Raw genomic sequence first — 21,636 nt, forward strand, 5'->3', positions numbered from 1 at the left:
GAACTTGGATACTGCTAAAGAAAGGGATGAGCTTAAATGTTTTTTTAAAACCTTGTTATCATGTAAGTAAGCCATGTGAATTACTTATTTTTAAATCCCCTCACACTAAAATATATACAGATAAAATGATATGATGTTTATTTACTTCAGAATAATCTGACAGTAGGAGAGAAAAGTAGGTGAGGATAGAGATGAAACAAAATTGGTCATGAGTTGGTAACTGTTGATGCTGAATTGTGGGCACATGCAATTTGTTATACAATTGTACCTATTTTTTGGTTTGAAATTTTCCATAAGAAAACAATTTTTAAAATTTCCTCCTACATTATCTGTATGATGCATCATTGTTGTTTTTTTTTCTTCTTTAGTTAGTTAACATACAGTGTAGTCTTGGCTTCAGGAGTAGATGCCAGTGACTCATCACTTACATATAACACTCAGTGCTCATCCCAACAAGTGCCCTCCTCAATGCCCACCACCCATTTCCCCATCCCCATCAACCCTCAGTTTGTACTCTGTATTTAAGAGTCTCCTATGGTTTGCCTCCCTCTCTGTTTTTATCTTATTTTTCCTTCCCTTCCCCATGATCATCAGTTAAGTTTCTCAAATTCCACATATGAGTGAAATCATATGGTATCTGTCTTTCTCTGACTTATTTTGCTTAGCATAATATCCTCCAGTTCCATCCACATTGTTGCAAATGGCAAGATTTCATTCTTTTTCATTGTCAAATAGTATTCCAGTGTGTGTGTGTGTGTGTGTGTGTGTGTGTGTGTGTGTGTGTGTGTGTGTTTTAAAAGTTTTTTTTAAAGTTTATGAGTTTATTATTTCTAGGAGAGACAGAGAGCACACCTGCACAAGTGGGGGAGGGGCAGAGACAGAGAGGGAGACACAGAATCCAAAGCAGACTCAAGGCTCTGAGACGTCAGCACAGAGCCTGACATGGGGCTCAAACCCACAAACCATGAGATCATGACCTGAGCCAAAGTCAGAAGATCAACCGACTGAGCCATGCAGGTGCCCCATATAAACCACATCTTCTTAATCCAATCATCAGTTGGTGGATATTTGGGCTCTTTCCATAATTTGGCTATTGTTGATAGCATAGCTATAAACGTTGGGGTCCATGTGCCTGTTGTAATCAGCACTCCTATATCCTTTGGATGAATTCCTAGTAGTGCAACTGCTGGGTTGTAAGGTAACTCTACTTTTAATTTTTTGAGGAACCTCCACACTGTTTTCCAGAGTGGCTGCACAAGTCTGCATTCCCCTCAACAGTGTAAGAGGGTTTCCCCTTTCTCTACATCCTCACCAACATCTGTTGTTTCCAGAGTTGTTAATTTTAGCCATTCTGACAGGTGTGAGGCAGTATCATTGTGGTTTTTATTTGTATTTCCCTAATGATGAGCAATGTTGAGCATCTTTCCATGTGTCTGTTTGTCATATGAATGTCTTCTTTGGAAAAGTGTCTATTCATGTCTTCTGCCCATTTCTTCACTGGATTATTTGGTTTTTTGGGGGGTGGAGTTCGGTAACTTCTTTATAGATTTTTGATACTAAGCTTTACCCGATACATCATTTGCAAATATCTTCTCCCATTTTGTCGGTTGCCTTTTAGTTTTGTTGATTGTTTCCTTTTTTGTGCAGAAGTTTTTTTACCTTGATGAGGTTCCAATAGTTCATTTTTGCTTTTATTTCCCTTGCCTTCAGAGACATGTCAAGTAAGAAGTTGCTGTGGCTGAGGTCAAAGAGGTTGCTGCCTGTTTTCCCCTATAAGATTCTGATGGTTTCCTGTCTCACATTTAGGTCTTTCATCCATTTTGAATTTATTTTTGTGTCTGGTGTAAGAAAGTGATCCAGTCTCATTCTTCTGCATGTTGCTGTCCAGTTCTCCCAGCACCATTTGCTAAAGAGACTCTTTTTCCATTGGATACTCTCTCCTACTTTGTCAAAGATTAGTTGGTCATATATTTGTGGGCCCATTTCTGGGTTCTCTATTCTATTCCATTGATCTATATGTCTGTTTTTGTGCCAGTACCATACTGTCTTGATGATTACAGCTTTGTAATACATCTTGAAGTCTGGGATTGTGATGCCTCTTGCTTTAGTTTTCTTTTTCAACATTACTTTGGGTATTTGGGGTCTTTTGTGGTTCCATACAAAGTTTAGGATTGTTTGTTCTAGCTCTGTGAAGAATGCTGGTGCTGTTTTGATTGGGATTGCATTGAATGTGTAGATTGGGTAGTACTGACATTTTAACAATATTTGTTCTTCCAGTATGATGCATCATTTTGTGAAATTGATGTCTTTCTGTCCTACCAAATTTTCTGACTCCCCCCCGCCCCCAACACCCTTAAGGAAGGCGAACATGAAAAACATTTCTTCAACCATCTTTTATGATAATTTCATTTATAATTCCTATTACCTTTAAAAGGAATAGGGCCTGAGCCTTGCTAACTTTTAATCTTGTGTATATAGTTTACTTCAGTGCTTTGCGTGGGGAATGCACAAATACTCTTTATCTTATGGTTTTGTCGAGCAAGTATCAGTGCAGGACACTTACTCTGATTCGTGTGCCTGCTAAGTGTTGGAATCCGTATTCATGTGCAGTCACCCATTTAATGGGTTTCTAGTTAATTCATATTTTTGTGATGATTATCAGTTACATACCATTTATTTAAAAATTATTAAAATTACCGTGCAGTGGTGCTAACCCTGAACTGATGATTAATATAGCCAAAAGAGCCAATGAACAATTCACTAATTTGGAGGGCTCTTGGGGAAATAGACTTGGCTTGGATTCGAATCCCAACTCTGCCTCTATGAGCACTTCAGGCAAATTATTTCACATGTTTTGCCTTCATTTTCATCCATAACTGGACTAAAACTATTTACCTCACTGAGTTGTTTAGAAGATTAAATTAGGCTTGCCTCTGCCAGATTCACAGACCCTCTCATTCTCTCTTGAACCCACTTCTGTCAATTTTTACCTCTACCACTCTACTGAAAAGCACTATGACCTTCACTTTGGTAAGTCTAAAAGAACTCTCTCAATTCTTAAGTGTTCTATCATCTGTCCCCCTGGACAGATGCACAGCCATCACCTTCACTTGACTTAGGTCTTTACTCAAATTCATTTGCTCAGTAAGACTCACTACCCAATTCAAAATTTTAGCCTCTATATTTCATATTCTTGCTGTTCTTAGCGGTTGGCACTATTTAATATAGTTTACTTATTTTTCTTATTTACTTTCTGCCTTATCTCCTCCTTGCCTGCCTTTATCTCTCCTCCCACATAAACTCCATGAAGGCAGGCATTTTATCTACTGTTTTTATTGTCTGTCTTTATTGCTTAAAACAGTTGGTAGAACATAGTGAGCATTCCACAAATATATGTAGAATTAATGAGTGGATGAGACAATGTATTTGTGCCATAAAAGTATCTGCACATAATAGATGTTGAACCCAAAATGATTAACTCTTTCCTTTTTCACAAACAGAACACTGAAATAATTGCTTCAACTAATGTTGATAATAATTCTGGATGAATTAGATCCCAAGCTAGTACTCCAACCATTCAATGGAATGGTGTTAAATATTGTCACATATATTATAATTTTTAAAATCCATTAATTTATATTTTCAATACACATTTATTCAGGGTGCATTATGTAGTAGGCATTGATCTGGGCATCTCTAGTGAGGGGGAATAAAATGCATTGCTGCCTTTAAGGGTTCCCAGCCTATTGGGGAAGCAGACACAAAAAGATATCAATATATCATAATAAATATAAAATTAGGGAAATATGCAGGACAAGCGACCCTCAATCCATCCTGAGAGGCTCAGAAAGATCTCCAGAGGAGACAATAATTGAACTAAGTGTTAAAAATGAGCACAAATGAGGGGAGTGAAAGGCACAAAGGCAAGCCACACAAGGAAGCTCGCTCAAGCAATGAACTAGGTGAGAAAAAGTATATGTGTGATTTGTGTGTGTGTGTGTGTGTGTGTGTGTATGTGTGTGTGTGTGATTGTGTGGTGAGCGGGGCAGTTGGGGTTAGATTTAGTACTGATAGATATTTAAGTGTGATGTGGTTGGATGCTTATTTTTGTTTTGTCTCTTTTCCCATACTTTCTCTTTGTGACTAATATATAGGTACAGTATAGTATATAGGTATTACATTTTACCTACAGGCATAAACAGGGCCTCCATACTTTCTTACATCTCAAAATACTCTTTTCTGGGATCAGGACTCCTTAGAGTATATAATCACTACATGAGAAGATAATTTTTATTGTAAGTATCACTTAAGCTATGTAGATATGGCTAAGGAAAATTAAATATTCAGATTGAAAAAAATTGATTTGCCATGTCGGGGAAAAAAATCCTCTTGCTTCGTTCTTCCAGAAACCAGTGTATAAAAAAAACCCAGTTTGTTCAATATGGAATTTTGCACGTAGAGAAAGAATTTTGCTTGAACTGCCTAAAATAAGCCAAATGAGACTTGTAAAAACAAGAGCCTAACACTTTGGTAAATCACAATTAGGTACAATTTTGCAAATTAAGAATTTGAAAATTAAAAGCCATGAATATTCAAAGAGAGACTTTTTAAAACCATTTTATAAAAAAAGGAAGAGTGCTAACATTTTTATTTTATTAAGAAAAATTGTGTTGGTTAAAAAGGAAAATTGTGAGACTTACAGAATGACTTTGTGCAACTATCTTATTAGAAGCAGCTTATTAGGCTCAAGAGAGGAGTACTGAAAATACATCTTCTGAGTGTTTATCACAAAAACCTTGTCAGGCAAACACACGCAAACCTATGTTACTTCTATTCTGTAAGTGAGCAAAAAAAAGTGTGAGGAGACTCACACTAGCATTCCAAGTGGGATATAATAACCCAGGTCATCGGAGAGCTGCTGTGATTTGAAGTTGATTTGGCTCTCTTCATCAAGAGCTCTGATAAACTGTTTTATTATTCTAGAAGATTGCTAGTTGTTCCCCATAATCTCTTTCTCCCTTTGTCCTGGGATCCTACTGTACACACATCGGCTAGATTTCATTGCATCCTTGCCGCTATGTGTGGCCTCGTGACTATGTTTGAACCAAGGGGACATGAGCAGAACTTATTTCCCTAGACCTTGACTCTTTCCTCCTTTCTTTTTTTCTGGAAAATGGATGTGTCCCTGTGCTGTTGGGCCCAAGAAGACAAGGATGGTACCTTATGGATGATAAAGTTGGGAGACTGAGCTGCCCGGTCAGTTTGTACTGGCCAATCTGTTGTGTACGAAAACTTCATAACTGTTTTCACAACAGTCTTACAACAATACTTGTTATTATATTATTGGTTTCTTTGTTACATGTACTTAGCTTACTCCTTCATAAATACAATTAGATATATTTCTTTGTGACTAATTCTTAGAAGGTCCAGACAATTGATGAGGTCAGCAAACTAAGCAAGTTATTGAAGTCAGTATGTCTAAAAGCAGCACTAAATTAATAAAATACAAAGATAACTAATATTCTTTGTTTTTAGTTTGTAAGTAATTTATCAGTAACTTTTTTAAAGTTTATTTATTTATTTATTTTGAGAGAGAGAGAGAGAGAGACAGCAAGCACATGAGAAGAGGAGGAGCAGAGAGAGAGAGAGAGAGAGAGAGAGAGAGAGAGAGATAATCCCAAGTAGGCTCCATGCTCTGCACTAAGCCATATATAGGGCTCGATCTCATGAATCTGTGAGGTCATGACCTGGGCTGAAATCAAGAGTCGGAGGCTAACTGACTGAGCCACCCGGGTGGCTCAGTAACTCATCAGTACCTTCATCAGTAACTTTTAAAACAAATATTTGAACACATTCTGTGTCTCGATTTTATTCATATTAAAGCACTTCTTTCCAATATCATTTAAACATTTTCCTGATCTCAAGGTACATATATTCTAGGACAGAGAGATGATAATAAATAAGTAAATTTAAAATGTGCAATAAAACTTCTGATTTCAGAGGCACACCACTGAGTTCTCCCTTTGAATAGTCCTCCCTTTGAATGAAGTCAGGCTTGTGTTAAACCACCAAATATGACAAAAGTGAGGGGTGTCACTTTCATAATTATGTTCCATTATATTAGATTCCATTTAGAAGATTGTGGAGAGAGATTCTCCCGCTGGTGTTGAAGAAGCAAGCATCTATGTTGTAAGCTGTCTATGGAGAGGATCACATAGTGATCCTCTAGGTATGGTGACCTCTGGAACTGAATTGTGGCCTCCAGCTGTCAGCTAGTAAGAAGTGGGTACTCAGTCACATAGCTGCAAAGGGATGAATTTTGCCAAAAACCAAGATGAGAATGAAAATTAATTCTTTCCCAATCAAGCTTCCAAATGAGAACACAGCAGGTCAACACCTTGATTATAGTCTTATGAGACCCTAAGCTAAGTCAAACCTAGACTCCTAACCCACAGAAATTGTGAAGCAATAAACCTGTGTTGTTTTAAGCAACTAAAATTTTTATAATTTTTTTACACAGCAGTAAAAAAACCAATGGAAAACCAATAGAATCACCAATAGTGATGCATTTTATGAAAACAACAACCCCAAACCCCACACCAATCCCAAATACTACATAACTAATTCAGTTTTGCATCCCTATGGATGAAATTTTCACTCCTCTCAAGTTATTTTCCTACAGTTCAGGATATAAGATGATAGAATTATTCATAAAATAATTAAATTATATAGCAACAATGATAGCAAAACAGCCCATCTTATATTGCATCTCCATCTGGATAGCTGCTTCTAATAGAAATTTCTTTCTAATCTGGTCTTCTTTCTTTATTTTTTTTAAGTAGCTGTACAACAAAATTAAGTGAACTATTTTTCCTTATTTTTTTTTTAAAATAAGCTATTGTAATTTGAGGCACATAGGTGGCTCAGTCAGTTAAGTGTCCAACTTTTGATTTCGGCTCTGGTCATGATCTCATGGTTTATGAGACAGAGCCCTGAGTCGGGCTCTGCACTGCAGTGTGGAGCCTGCTTGGGATTCTCTCCCTCTCCCTCTCTCTCTGCCCCTCCCCTGCTCACTCTTGCTCTTTCTCTCTCAAAATAAATAATAAACATTAATAAAATAAGCTATTGCAATTTGACCCAGTAAATTGTAGTAATGAGGATATAGAGAAAAATAAACACTTATAGTCTATGGGAATTCTGTTCTAACAATTGAAAAAATTCTAGTATTTCTTATTCTTAGAAATCATGTAACAAAGACATTTTTCTTAAGAAAGTATAAACACAAAATATTTATAAGTAGATACAACTAAAATTATTTGGAAAATATTCCGTTAAATTAACAATCTATGGTTGGGAGGTTTAGTACATTATTAATTTCTTAATATTAAAAAAAAGCCTTATTTCCCTTGGTGAATATCAAAACTCATTCTTCTCTAAGGGCATGTCTACATAACAGGAACATTTTGTTTCTGTACAAATGCAAATGGAAATATACCTCGGTGCAAATTTCTTAACAAGAAGGCTGTTAACTTACATGGAGCATTTTACTTATTAGTTTCTTAAATTCAATCTCTATCATCAGAAATTCTGATTCAGCAGGTCTGGGCAAAGACAAGGTTTCAGAAATGGGAATGAAGGAAAGTGGAAAGCCTGTGCCTCTGAGTTTTTATGAAGTCTTCTTGAGCATGCTAGTTTGTGACCTACTTTCTTCAGTTTATTGAGTCTTAGTACAGTAGGTCTGATGAGAGAAGGAATGGTTTCTAGTTTCTGTGATGCTATAATCCAAGAACCAATTTCTTGCCACCATCTTTTAAATAAAATTTGCTGTTTCAAGTTCCAAGAAGTCTCAGTAATTGATATCAATTATGTCCCTGCTTAGTAGATCTTTTCCTCCATTGGTGAATTTAAATTCCTAGAATATAGAAGAGAATGGAAAGAAATAAGTGTGTGTGTGTGTGTGTGTGTGTGTGTGTGTGTGTGTGTGTGTACACGCATTGATGGTTGGATGGATGATAGTAGGAGAAAAAAAATTGTTAAATACTGTAACTGAAATATCCATGCTTAGGTATATAACCTGTACTCAATCTTCAGGTCACCTCCCCTACGACGTATCCTTCATTTCTTCGCAAAACCATGCTCCACTTTATCTTGGCTATCCTATCAACCTGTAAATAACTCTCTACATGTGTCACAGTATTTTATAGCTGTCTTTCACCTCTGGTAGGGATTTCACCCAGTCTGCCTGTGCAATCCTGAGTTCCTAGCACAGTATGTGGTATGGGGGAGGTTCTCAACACATGAAAGAAATTGGACTTGAAAAGTATCAGAAAGAGGTGAAAGTAGAAAAATATGTGGGTAAGAAAGAAGAAATGGCATATCAGATAGTATCAACCTTGATAACTTTTTTGGACTTCTTATTCATTTAGAGTTTGCGGCTTGAGGCTCTTTTTTCTTCCATTCATTTCCCCCTATTTCTCCTACTTTACTTCTCATCCTACCATCCTGATATATAAAGTTTTAAAACCGATAATGGGTGGTGCAGCCACTCTGGAAAACAGTGTGGAGGTTCCTCAAAAAATTAAAAGTAGACCTACCCTATGACCCAGCAGTAGCACTGCTAGGAATTTACCCAAGGGATACAGGAATACTGATGCATAGGGGCACTCGTACCCCAATGTTTATAGCAGCACTCTCAACAATAGCCAAATTGTGGAAAGAGCCTAAATGTCCATCAACTGATGAATGGATAAAGAAATTGTGGTTTATATACACAATGGAGTACTACATGGCAATGAGAAAGAATGAAATATGGCCCTTTGTAGCAACGTGGATGGAACTGGAGAGTATGATGCTAAGTGAAATAAGCCATACAGAGAAAGACAGATACCATATGTGTTCACTCTTATGTGGATCCTGAAAAACTTAACAGAAACCCATGGGGGAGGGGAAGGAAAAAAAAAGAGGTTAGAGTGGGAGAGAACCAAAGCATAAGAGACTCTTAAAAACTGAGAACAAACTGAGGGTTGATGGGGGGTGGGAGGGAGGGGAGGGTAGGTGATGGGTATAGAAGAGGGCACCTTTCGGGATGAGCACTGGGTGTTGTATGGAAACCAATTTGACAATAAATTTCATATATTGAAAAAAAAAGAAAAAAAAACTGATAATGGGGTTATTAATAGCTTTCCCAAAGTTGATAGAATTGTTTAAAGTCTAAACAATTATAGCTGTCTTCTTTAGCACTTTATTCAGTAGTAAAAGTAGACGTAACCACTATCCTAGTATGCATATGGATAAATGAAAGAGTATATTCTTTTAAGAGGGCACAACACACCGACATTCTTGAGCATTTATTATATCCCAGGCACTGTGTTGAACACATACTTAGATTATTTCATGAGTCCTTCTATTAACCTATGAGTCAGGAATTATATTTCACAAAGGAGAAAATAATATTATAGCGGTTGTATAAATGGCCCAAGGTCCCACAGCTGGTGAATAATGGAGCCAAAATTTGAATGCAGATCTATCCTAATAAATTCTAGTGCCTTGTAGCCTAGACTGAACTTATTTGCAAGGGATATAGTAGAGAGCCACCTGTGCATTCTAACATATCAGAGAGGATGCACCTGTTGTGGGGAAGGTCTAGCCTAAGCTAACTCATTTATTTTGCTTTGCATATTTTGAATTTTTAGCACCTTCTCATTTTCATACAAGCTACCCACTCTATACCCAAACTGTAATCTCCAAATTCTTGGCTAGTAAATGTCTCTCACAGCTAAAAATGCCCCATTTCTACTCTCAGAACATTTTAGTTTTATTTTACAATATGTATTAATATATTTAGGTTTCAATGTCCCATCTTGACAGTAATTTGAATTAATATGCAAGATTTCCATACATATGAGGATTTAGCTTATGTATAGTCATCTATATTCATACCACATTAATCATTTCAATCTAATCTCCGAAATAAACCTTATATTCTAAACAGGACTATTTCCATTCCCTAAAGAAATCAAGTGAGTTTTTGTCTCTATATCCTTTCTCACCAATTTTTCTGAAACACCTTTAAATATATGTTTAGCAAAATACTGTCCATCTTTCAAAGACCCACTAGAAAGTGCTCATTTATCTGCATTGGGTAAACATCAGGGAAAAAAGATGCTGACACTTCATAGTCCTTCCTACCCAGATTCCTGGTGACTTTCAACCTTAAAGTTGTGTGGATTGTAATGAATTTGGGATGTTCGAATGTGGGATATTTATTTATTTGGAATAAAGCAACCCTGTTTGCTAAAGAAACAGGAATACAGAGAATATGACTCAGGGTTCTGGAAGAAATATTGCTAAAAATTAATGGGCCTTCAGATCCTAGTCACCAGGTGAGTTGTTGGGTGGAATCTCAGTCCTATAAATGAACTGAACTACCAGAGAGGGTAAATAGGCTAAAGACACAGTGAAGAAACAAGGTCCTGAGGGGCAGGGACAAGAAAGAGATGAACAGAGAATGCTGTACTGAGACATCACTCCAGCTCTGTACCTCTTGGCTACATCTGGTATGTACATTAATTCTTTCATTCACTCAGTAATTCATTGAGCATTTATTATCATTTATGTGTCAGGAATTAACAGGAATAAAATGAATAAAATGCATGTCCTTAGAGTGAGGATGAAAGATAAATATTAGGGATTTAAGTTGAATAATATTCAATATTTTTCATGAAAGGACATTGAGTGGACACTCCTGGAAGTTTTATCTATCACTAACTCAGATCACTCGTACCAAGACATTATGAAGGACTAAAGACCATGCTTACTTGCTTCCAGCTTTCTGAGTTAGAGTTCTCTGATGAGGATCAGCTGGCCCTGAGGCACTTGTCTAGGTAATTCTTCCACGTGACACATGTTGAATTAAAGGGATGGCTTGTCAAAATCATTTGAACTGTTAGAGGCGAAAAAGGTTGGGGACAAGGGTGGTAAAATGGAAGTCTAGAGATTCCAGTTCTGGAATTCCATTATGGAATTTGATATGAACCTTCCAACACATTTTCTGCCCCGATTAATGATGGGGCAGGAAATGGATAGGGCCTATCTAACAAGTCAGGGAAGGAATTGTGGGCATAAGTGATCTCAGCTTGAGCTGGAGTAGACAGCGGGACAAGGACAGTTCTGCTGTCGCTTCCTCCATTAATGGCCCAAACTGGAGTGCTGGTTTATCACACTTCGTTTACATCCACTTGCTACTTGCCTTGTACTGGGACTGTGACAAGAGAGGATGCAGCAGTGCTGGGTCCTCAGGCCAGAAGGGTTTAAAGGAAACTCACTGCACTTCAAATATTAGTCCTGGGAGAAAATCAGGTAGTCTAGACTCTGCACCCATCACAAACTCATGTGTTGTTGCTATGAGGCTTCCAAAAGAGAGGGGTGGGGAGCACATATCAGGAGCTTGGGCAAGGGTGGTGGTTGTGGTTTTCCTAGGAGACTTCCTCAACATAGCAGAGTCTTTTGTTAGAGACTCTGGCATAGGAAAAAAGGAAATGATAAGGTCCAGGGTATTTGGACCCTTTCCAAACTATGCGGACATGAAGGGTGGGTCTCTGATTTTAAAGAAAAATACTGGATTAGTATTATTATTATAAGATTTGCATGCCTTTAGAATTCACCTCTCTCTTCCCCATGTCCACTTCACTGTGTTGAGACTGAATTCTGAGTAGGGAAAGTAGGCAGACCACCGCATTAAATGCAGGCAAAGCTGAATCCTGGTTGCGTTAGATGGGCCTTAGGTCTGCACTGAATTCTACTTCCTGGCATGTGTATACGAGCTCTGGGTTTGGAGGGCTCTTGGGACAACCTGAGCTGAACGTACATGGTCTTGTTCCTGTTCAGCTCCATCTTCCTCTCCAAACATCTGACTTCCTCATCCAACTACGGCCTCAAATCGGGCCAAACATATTTGCATCAAGGCCTTTGTACATACTATGACCCTTGCCTAGAAAGCTCTTCTTGAAAATGTCCACACAGTTTGTTCCCTCACTGTAACACTCCTTTCAAAATTCATCTTATTGGAGAACACATCACCCTTTCTCCCTATTCTCTTCATTTTTCCCCATACGCCTTTTTATGGCCTATCACTCTATGTATTTTCTTTGTTCATTTGGTTTCCCCACACTAGAATGCAAACTCTGTGGGGGAAGGGGTTTGCTTTGTTCAGTGCTGTGTGCTCAGGACCTAGAACCATGCTTGGCACGTAGTAGGTGCTCTGTAAATATTAGATGAATGTGTGCCTGGTCACCAAAATTTAGATGCAGTATGTAGATAATGACCAAGACCTACAAAATGGTGGGACCAAGGTATTTGTCATGCTGTGTGTTTCAGGATTCTTTTAGGGAACATGCTAGGCCCGAGTCTACTCTGTGGGGTTGTTAAGAGACACATCCACAAGTAGCTGTGGTAGGTGGACACAGGAGAAACAAAGCAGGGGGTGACATGTTGCATCATCTCTGATGGTACACAAGCAGGTTTATATTGCTAGATTATAAACTTCCTGGAGGTGCTTTTGTTACACTTACGTTATCTTAATAGCAACTAGCCCAAGGCCATACGTACATGCATACTCAATAACACTTACTGAATGAATGAATAATTTGATACTGAAATTACCAAGCTACATAGTTGGGAATTATTTAAAGAATATCTGTAAAATAACTTCCTTAAAATTACAGCTTGGGTTTAGATTTATTATAAAATGAACTATTATTCCATTTCAGGAATGAGATAGCGTTAACCTGAAACATGAGCCCACATAATATTCAATCAGATAAATGGAACGTTCTGTCAAAGGACTGTGAGAATTAACTGAGTCGCCACATGGGAAGCATTTAAAACAACTGGATGCATAATAAGATCCCAGCGATGAGAAGCAGTTGTTAGTAGTAATAGTAGTGGTGGTGTTCTGTGGGGTGTGTGTGTGTGTGTGTGCGTGTGTGTGTGTGTGTGTGTAGTTGTGTATTGTCTTCTCAAACATAGAGCAAATCTTTTACAGTAGAAGCCATGTAATATATTTATAGGCACAAGGAAGAGGCTCAATACAAACATTTTGGATAAATGAATCAATTATTCCATTTGAAGAAGTTTTCTATCTGCAAAGAGCTTTGGAATAGTGTTGTTGCTACTACAGACAGAGAGAGACAGAGAAGGGAGGAAAAGCTTAGTTGTGTGCTGGAGAATGTGGACTTTAGGGTTTGATAGTGCTGGGCTTCAGTCCTATGCACTAGTTGTGTTTATGTGGAAAAATTACCTAATCTTTCTAGGATTCATCTCCCCTGTCTATAAAATGTCTAACAGTAACAATAACATGCCCTTCACAACCTTTTCAAGGACGAAGTAAGTATGGTGCAACATGCCCGGTGCAGTTCTTGCACTTGATTTTGCCAATTGTTATAATTATTTTTTAAATGTTTATTTTGAGAGAGAGAGAGAGAGAGAGAGAGAGAGAGAGAGCAGGGGAGGGGCAGAGAGAGAATCCCAAGCAGGTTCCCCACTGTCAGCTCAGAACCTGACGTAGGGCTCGAACTCACGAACCATGAGATCATGACCTGAGCCGAAATCAAGAGTCAGATGCTTAACTGACTGAACCACCCAGGCGCCCCAGCCAATTATTATAATTCTTATAATCACTTAGGAATTCAGAGTTGTATCTTAGAAGAAGCACAGATATTTAACAATGTTAACATATAACATACCTCTTTCTCCCTCTTACAGTTTATGGAGTTGAGGACACCAACAATAAAACAGGTTAAGTCAGTAAGTATTTCTCCTTCATTCATTTGGAAATGCATCTGTTCTGTTTTGGGACCACTCCTGAATTCTTGTCTTACATTATTATGAAGAATTTCACTTGTGTGGCTTGTAATCTTGTAACAAATGAGGTTAGCAGTTGGTGGGGAGACCGTGTCTCTGATTAGGTTAGAGTCCCAGCTGTGTCAGCCCCTGTCCCTTATATTGGGCATCCTGCTTCTGCAAAAAGTGACTTGACGGAGCTGTAGCCTGCACATTCTATTTTTTTTTTTAACGTTTATTTATTTTTGAGACAGAGAGAGACAGAGCATGAATGGGGGAGGGTCAGAGAGAGGGAGACACAGAATCTGAAACAGGCTCCGGGCTCTGAGCTGTCAGCACAAGGGCCTGATGCGGGGCTTGAACTCACGGACCGCGAGATCGTGACCTGAGCCGAAGTCGGCGCTCAACCGACTGAGCCACCCAGGTGCCCCAGCCTGCACATTCTAAATTGGGGGCCCAGTCTCCCTACTTCTACCAGCAACAGAACCAGCAGGTCCATAAGCTGTCTGCAAAGCCATTTCCTCATGTGTCAAACGAACACAACAACCTCAAGTGCTCTCAAATGCCTGTTGTGAGATGGAAATGGGCTAATGTACGTGTGAGTGCTTGGTAAGCTGTCAAGTGGGGGGATAATTACAAGGTAATATATGACTAATAAATCAACAATGATTTATTGATTGATGCCAGAGTGAGTGACTAATTTCATCGGGCCTGAGGCATTTAGGAAGTTCTATTTGTGTCGTATTTTCACAATTCCAAGGGCTTGAATTAAAATGCATTTTTAAAAATGATTAACTTGAGAAAACTACCTCAGAGATACCGCATGCTCCCTTATGTGAAGTCTCACACTTAAATCTCATTTTTTGGTTATCCATCATCTTTGGGATTTCTGCTTACTTCATGTTAACATTAAAGAAAAATAACGAGTTTTTGGTTTAGCTCTGTCTCCTATGAGAGGGTTGCGAGAGACTATTTACTACTCAGATGGTTGAGACGAACCAAAATACGCATTTGGTCCTCTATTAAGGACACATGATGGCCACGATCAAAAAGAAAAATGCGGTGGCATATTGCCTGTAATCATTTCAGATGCTAGAGTGTTGTCACAGACTGACTACCTCAAGCAGTAGAGAAACCAGCTGTTATTAAATACTTCTGTTACCCATGGTTTTTAAAAAAATCATCATGCATGCAGTATGACTGGTCATTTTTCTCTGACATCTAAATCTATTACGAATGTAATGACCAAACCCTTTCCTATAACACAATGAGGATCATTGTCTTTCAGGAGAGTTTCTGTCTTTCATGAGAGTCAATATTTGCTGACAATAAATTTCTTAAAACATTGCTTCAGTGCAAGGTGTCACACACCACTGAAATAAGGAAAAACTCCTGAAAAACAAGATCCATAAAAACCATCAGCATCTGCTTTCCTAGATGGAGAGCTGAAAGCATAAAATTATAGAACAGGCAAAAATATTTTCTTTTTTTTTTTTGTATGAAAAATTTCAAGCCAATGTCCACAAATTGCAGTTGGTCGTTTTAGCTCTGTACCTACTTTGAGCCTCCCTTCCACCCCTTTTCTTCACACGATGGACTTATTACTAAAACAGGATTTATTGTTGTAGAATTCCTCATATCTTAGATTTGTCTGTTTGCTTTCTTGTGGTGCCATTTAATTTGTTCCTCTGTCTTCCATACGTTCTCTAAATGAAAATCCACTCTAGAAGCTTGGATAATGGCACACAGCTTTTTGCTGGGGTACTTACTACAAAATGCTGTGAGCCTCACATTATGTTGTATCAGGAGAAACCACATTTCTGATTTCCTGTGTTCAGTGGGACAGCCACACCCTTCATTGTAAAGTTCCGATTGTCTTTTCACCTAATGCCTTTATCTACTGATGATTATTGCTTGAATCAGTTATTTCATCAAGGGCTGCACAACATAGTTTCTAATTCTATCATTCCTATCATATATATGCGTTGGCTGCTATTGATTTCAAAAAAATAACTTTTTCACATCATTTAAGGTTATTTGGTTATCCTGAAACACGGTTTTTACAGAAAGGCAAGATAAATGACTCTTTTTCTTCTAATTGCCAGCTTTCAGAGGAGTAGCTAGTGCTGCCAAATCCACGGTTTGAGTCTAGGTTTGCCCTCCATTTTCACTGCCACAGCCTTGGTTTTGTATGGCCCGCATTGCCCTTTGATTGTACCACTCCCGTAACGTCAATAGTTTCTTCCCCTAAATTTGTTTCCATTCTCCCTCTATTCATCAATTACTACCAAAATGGTGCCTCTAGACCTGCAATGGATTCTGATTGCCTTCAGAATAAAAGCTGGTGTCCCTTGGTAGGACACTTGAAACCCTGTGATTGCCCATCAACCTACCTGTCTACTCTCAACGGCCACCACACTCCAGGAACATCAGGAAGCTCAACAAACATGCCTTGCATTTCCCTTCATGCTTCTTATAGGTCCCCTTCAATGGCAATACCATCTGTCTATTGTTTTCTCCGTAAATCCTACTGATCCTTCAAGACTCAATTCTTGTGCAACTTTTCCAGTGAAGGCTTAGTTGAACCAATCTCCTAACATCTCTTAACACAAAGTGATCACTCTCCCCTCCGAATTGCCATGACATTTCCAAGAACCTTGATTTTGACAACTGTTGCTATAGCAGTCTTCCCTCCTTCTCTACTTGGTTGCACATGTGAATCTTCCTTAAACGAAATCACACATTCTAAGAAGCTTTGCTTGTGCAACCTTTATATCCCTTCTATGTCGTGGTGCTCAGAATATTATTATGGAATTATTTTGCATGTGACCACTTTTGGCTCAATCCTTTTAGGTCCATGTGCAGTTGGCATAATGAAAAATAGTTACATTTGGATAATCATGACCAAATATTTTATCAAAATATATTGAGTACTTAGGAATCAGGCACCATGTTTAATGCTTTACAGGCCTCACTGTACTTATTCATCACAACCTCTCTGTGGAATATGTTCTGCTCTTATCTCCATGTTATCAAAGAGGAAACTAAGATTTAGAGAAATGACTTAACTTGCCAACACATAAACCAGTGAAAGGATGAACCATGATTCAAATCCAGTGAGTTCTGAAAAAGACCTATGTCTACAACATCACATTAAATGCCTCCCTCCCCCAAGACTGCTGAAGGAAAGAACTGGTGTGAGGTGTGAGAAAGTCATTACATGTCAATAACTTGGTATGGGCTCCATAAGTTCAGAAACAAAATTTTGTACGTTTGCAGTTTTATTAGGGAGAATAATTCCTGTAGCAGACACTTAAAGGTAAGCCCAGGAATACCATAAAATGGTAAATAAGTAAAATTTGGAAGAAAAGGAAGGCAATTTTTAAAGAAGTATTCTGAATTCATTAGAGATTTTCCATCACTTTTAAAATTTAGATTTTTTAGTATACTGACAATTTACTACTTAAAGAAGATGAAGTAATAGTTCTAAGAGAGAAACTACACAAACTTTAAATTTTGGCACATCTATTCAATAAATATACCAATGAATATTTATTCTGTGCCAAGTGTTGTGAGAAGATAGAAAATTATAGAAAATGTCTACACGTTGCTTATAATCTAATAGAGAGGATAAGAAATACACTTGGCAGTGGACAAAAGCTGGCAATAACCCATCACTGCTATAGCAGGGTTCCAGTTCCAGTCATAACTTCTGTGGGAAATCTCTGGAAGGAGAGAAAACACCATGCTATTGATGCATAGTAAATGGATTTTTGTTGAAGAAAACAACTGGTCGCAAAGTTAAAGAAATATGGACAGTTTTCCCGTGATCGGTCTTGTATCTTATATAATTATTTAAAAGGCTTGAAAAAAAAAGTCCCTTTTCTGTGCCTTAGGCTCAGTTAGTTAACTAATCAATATGTCCAGTTTGGTTGGAATTGTATGAGAAAATCATACAGTTTTAAAACATCTCCACCATTCCAATAAAATTACAAATGATGAGGTCTGTAAAAAAAATTACAATGAAGAGCTTTTAATACCTTCATAATGAAAACCTTAACTCGATCTGGTGTATGAGTACTCTATGAGATACTGCCTCATGTTTAACAACAACAACAAAAAACTAAAACACACTGTCATGACAGACAGAGTAATTCTGGGCTTTGCCTTCTACTTTTTAAGAACTAGCTATTATTGAGGTTCTGTACAAGTCACTCAATGTCTGTTATTTAAATTGAGTAACTACATTACCTTTAAAGTATGTCATTAAATATCATCTCATTTAAGCACAGGCTAATAATGAGAAGGTAGTGGAGAGTTCTCTGATTAGTGCAAGTCTGTGTAAAGGTTTATCACTGTATGGCAAAAAGAAATGAAATGTTCCCACTCTTATAGCTAGACCATACTTTCCTGCTGCTATTTAGACTTTTGGCAGTCACATTAAGAGAGGAGAGTATTTATTTTTCCAGAAATGAATAAATAGGACAGAATTCATTCATCTAACAAGTATTTATTTCTTAAGCACCTACTATGTACCAGGCACAGTGTCAGGTGCTGAGGAACAGAATTGTGCTCAGACAAGGTCTCTGCTCTCATGGAGTTTCCAGTTTGGGGAGCAGGGTAAAATAAGGTATAAGATGTTGCCATGGGGCTCTTTCTGTCCTTGTTCTTCTCTTCAAGGTAAGAAGAACATGAGGACTACTAAGTAACTATATCCTTAAGGAAGGCAAAGACCACACATGAATCAGATGCCAGGTGTAAATAATTTCTGCCATAACCAGCATCAGCTCCTGTTAAAGAAAAAAATATTCTATGACACTTGTTAAAGATGCTGAGGCAGACTTTATTCAGGACCATGGTGACCAACGGTGTAAACACCATTGCAATGGGATTTTACAGAAGGGCGGAGAGATTGGGTTCAATTCCAAATGCAGCATGGGCAAATAGGAATGTGTGGTCAAGGAGCAGAGTGGGGGTCGTAGATAAATGGGATCAGGAGTAAGGAGGGATTTTGGTTAAACTGATCCATCAGAATTCTTTGCTAAAGACAGGTCAGGATAGTCAGTCATCACCTGAGGGATGGTGGAGATTGAAGACCCTGGTCAGATAGGGAGGGTGATCAAACATTAGGGGTTCTGATTAAACTGACTTAGCAGGGTTTTTTTTCTAAAACTAGATTTATGTGGAAGTTTCCAGATGGGCTTGAGGAAGGTTCAGGAGTCTGACTAAAGTTTGGTTACACAAAGTATGTTTGCACTACCACTCACCTCCAGCTTATAAAAGAGTGGGGATTTAAGAGAAAGCATGAATTAGAGTGAGGGAGGGAAGAAAGGAAGAAGGAAGGGAGAGGGAGAGGGGGAGGGAGAGGGAGAGAGAGCGAATCCACTAGAAATAGTTGTCGGCAGCTTTAAGAGAACCAGAGGTCTTGACATACGTGCCTTGGAAGGGAACTGCTGACTCACTCCTGCTGAGAAACTATGGATGGGGGTGCCCTGTCTGGTAGCAAAGGGAAAAATGACCACTTAGGGAAAAGTTTCACTTCTACCAAAATGTTGAATCAGGAAGAAAGAGTTTTCTTGTGGATCTCCTGACTGCTGAGACAGCCCAGATGCACCACCTAGAAGAACAGAGGGACTTCCCAAAGAAATGAGGGAGAAGGATCACCAGGTGCCCCCAGCGGGCTAAGGGAGGAGGAGCCTTAAATCAGTTGAAGGAATGATGTCACCTTCCTCAGAGAGATGACTGGGATATGCTTTCTCTTCCCTCCTAAAAATGAAACCCCACTGTGTGCTCCATTAAAGCCAGTGCAGTAGACTCTATCTAGAGGGAACGAGTAGTATGTCACACTGTGTCTGCACCCAAAGAGTGTGCTGTTTCCCCAAAGACTCTCCCCTGCTTGGTTTGACACTGGCTGGTGAGGATCGGGGAGCTGGAATTAGGAGAGAGAGAGGGGTGAGATGTTCATTCCATGCTCTGCTACTAAACAGCTCCGTGTCTGAATCAGACATGAATTGCAGAGAGAGAGAGACTTCACTTGAAGGATGTTGAAAATTGTCCTTATTTCTTTGATTTGCTTATTTTTGTATCTGATGTAAGATTTTTCCAGTGATTGAGAGGGACTTGAAAAGCTGTGGGACCTGCCTGAAATTTCTTCCAGGAACAAAGAAAAAAGAAACAAATTCAGAGAGAGGGTTTTGGGACCATCTGAGAAAGAATACAGTTGCTTCATGATTAAAATTCTGTCCATTTAACAAAGAGATTTCACAGCAATCACACAGACATATTTGTTATAAATTGCCAAAAGGCACTATAATGAAAATGTAATAATACATCAAAATGGGGGTTTAGACCAAGACCCACAAACCACTGCTGTCAGAAACTGAACGTAACAAAGGTGGTGAGCACTGCTTTTCTTTCTCCTTCCCTCCCCCATCACTTCCTGTTCTCCATCTCCTCATTTGTTTCAATCATTCCCAGCACTTGGGGACATTTTTAGTTTAGTTTGGTTATTTCAGATTCAGTCCCACAGTGGGGCTGTATAGAGATAAATATATCTGTAAGCCAGAAATATCACAAACTACCAAGACGAATCATCAGATTGCCTCGTCATGTTGCTCTCAGTTGGAAAGAACTGTCTTGAAGTAGAGAGAATTATTCTTAATATGCACTTCTCTTCTAGGGACAGCAATTGATGTTAGATCTTTGGTAATGTTGTTTTGTGGCAAGGAACCTTTATCTTGTATATCGCCTTCAAAGGAGAATTAAAGAAGAATGAGCATATTGAATAAAAGTGAATGTGAAAGGTCTCCTTTCCAGTGATGTCATGTGACAAATGACAGTATGTAGATACCAGTGTGTTTTCTTATGGGTTTTGTGCATTTTAAAGTAGCATAACAAGCATTTGATTGTCAAAATACATAAACATTGAAGTGTAACAATTATTATAGTTATAATTTCATGGGAATCTTAAGGTGTCCCTCAGACTCACTTACTTCTGTATCTATTCATCTTTTCTCACTTCAACCTTTTTCAGTCATAGGAAAAGGTGTTTATCCTTATGATCAAGGCATTCCCTCCCTCTCTGCCTTAAGATCTCTTCCATGACTTTACTCCATGAACGATTCCCTGTCTATTCTACACTTATTCTGTCTCTTCTGACTTCTTCTGTTCAGCCTGTAAAACATGATTGAATCTCCTTCTGGTCCTATATTAGGACAAAAGCCTTCTTTGACCTCATATCTCAATGTAGTTACTATCCAAACATTACTGTGTGCTCTATTATTTCCTAGTGTGGTCAAATTCAACGGAGAGTTTTCATTTTTATTGTACTTATCATAACATTAGTTAGTAAGGTTGTGATAGTAATAATTAGTTAGCAGTAACAAATAACCTCTCTAAATTTCAGAACCTTAACACATCATAGCCTGAGTAACCTTTCTCATATCATAGCCTGGTGGGGGTGTTTTTAGTTAAGGATGGCTTTCTTCCATGTGATGATTCAGGGGCCATGGCTCCTTCCCTGTTGCTGCTCTGCCATCAGCCATGGCCTTGGAGTCTCTGCTTCTAGCTCTTCGAGGTAGGAAAAACCGGGTGGAGACGGCACATCTCCTTTTTAATTGCTTTGGCACCACAATCTATTGATAAAAACTAGTAAAACGGCACTCCTAAAACTCACTTGACTCTGGAAAATAAAGTCCTGGCTAGGTGTCCAGTGACAATTTTCTTCTAAGAAAGGAGGAGCACAAATTTTCAATGAGGAGTTAGCTGTTCAGCCACAGTATTATTGCCACTATGTAT

At 38.5% G+C, this 21,636-nt stretch overlaps 1 protein-coding gene and 1 long non-coding RNA gene across 3 annotated transcripts in view; one reads left to right on the plus strand and one right to left on the minus strand.

Moving 5' to 3' along the window:
- The window catches only part of KLF12 (Kruppel like factor 12), a 1,146,238-nt gene that overhangs the window by 627,180 nt on the left and 497,422 nt on the right, over positions 1-21,636 (minus strand). The window contains exon 1 of one of the 2 annotated variants that reach the window (XM_042978214.1): positions 10,818-10,958. The exons of the other annotated variant lie outside the window; for it this stretch is intronic. The gene's annotated coding sequence lies outside the window, so the exon portion shown is untranslated. Of the gene's footprint in view, positions 1-10,817; positions 10,959-21,636 lie in introns of those variants that run through there. 2 annotated transcript variants of the gene reach the window in all.
- LOC122236588 overlaps positions 11,081-21,636 on the plus strand; it is a 36,653-nt gene continuing 26,097 nt past the window's right edge. Inside the window, exons 1-2 of the long non-coding RNA XR_006214677.1 lie at positions 11,081-11,358; positions 13,762-13,803. This is a non-coding gene — a long non-coding RNA (uncharacterized LOC122236588). The remainder of the gene's footprint in view (positions 11,359-13,761; positions 13,804-21,636) is intronic.

The sequence above is a fragment of the Panthera tigris genome, chromosome A1 (genome assembly GCF_018350195.1).
Source record: "Panthera tigris isolate Pti1 chromosome A1, P.tigris_Pti1_mat1.1, whole genome shotgun sequence".
Classification (NCBI taxonomy): Eukaryota; Metazoa; Chordata; class Mammalia; order Carnivora; family Felidae; genus Panthera; species Panthera tigris.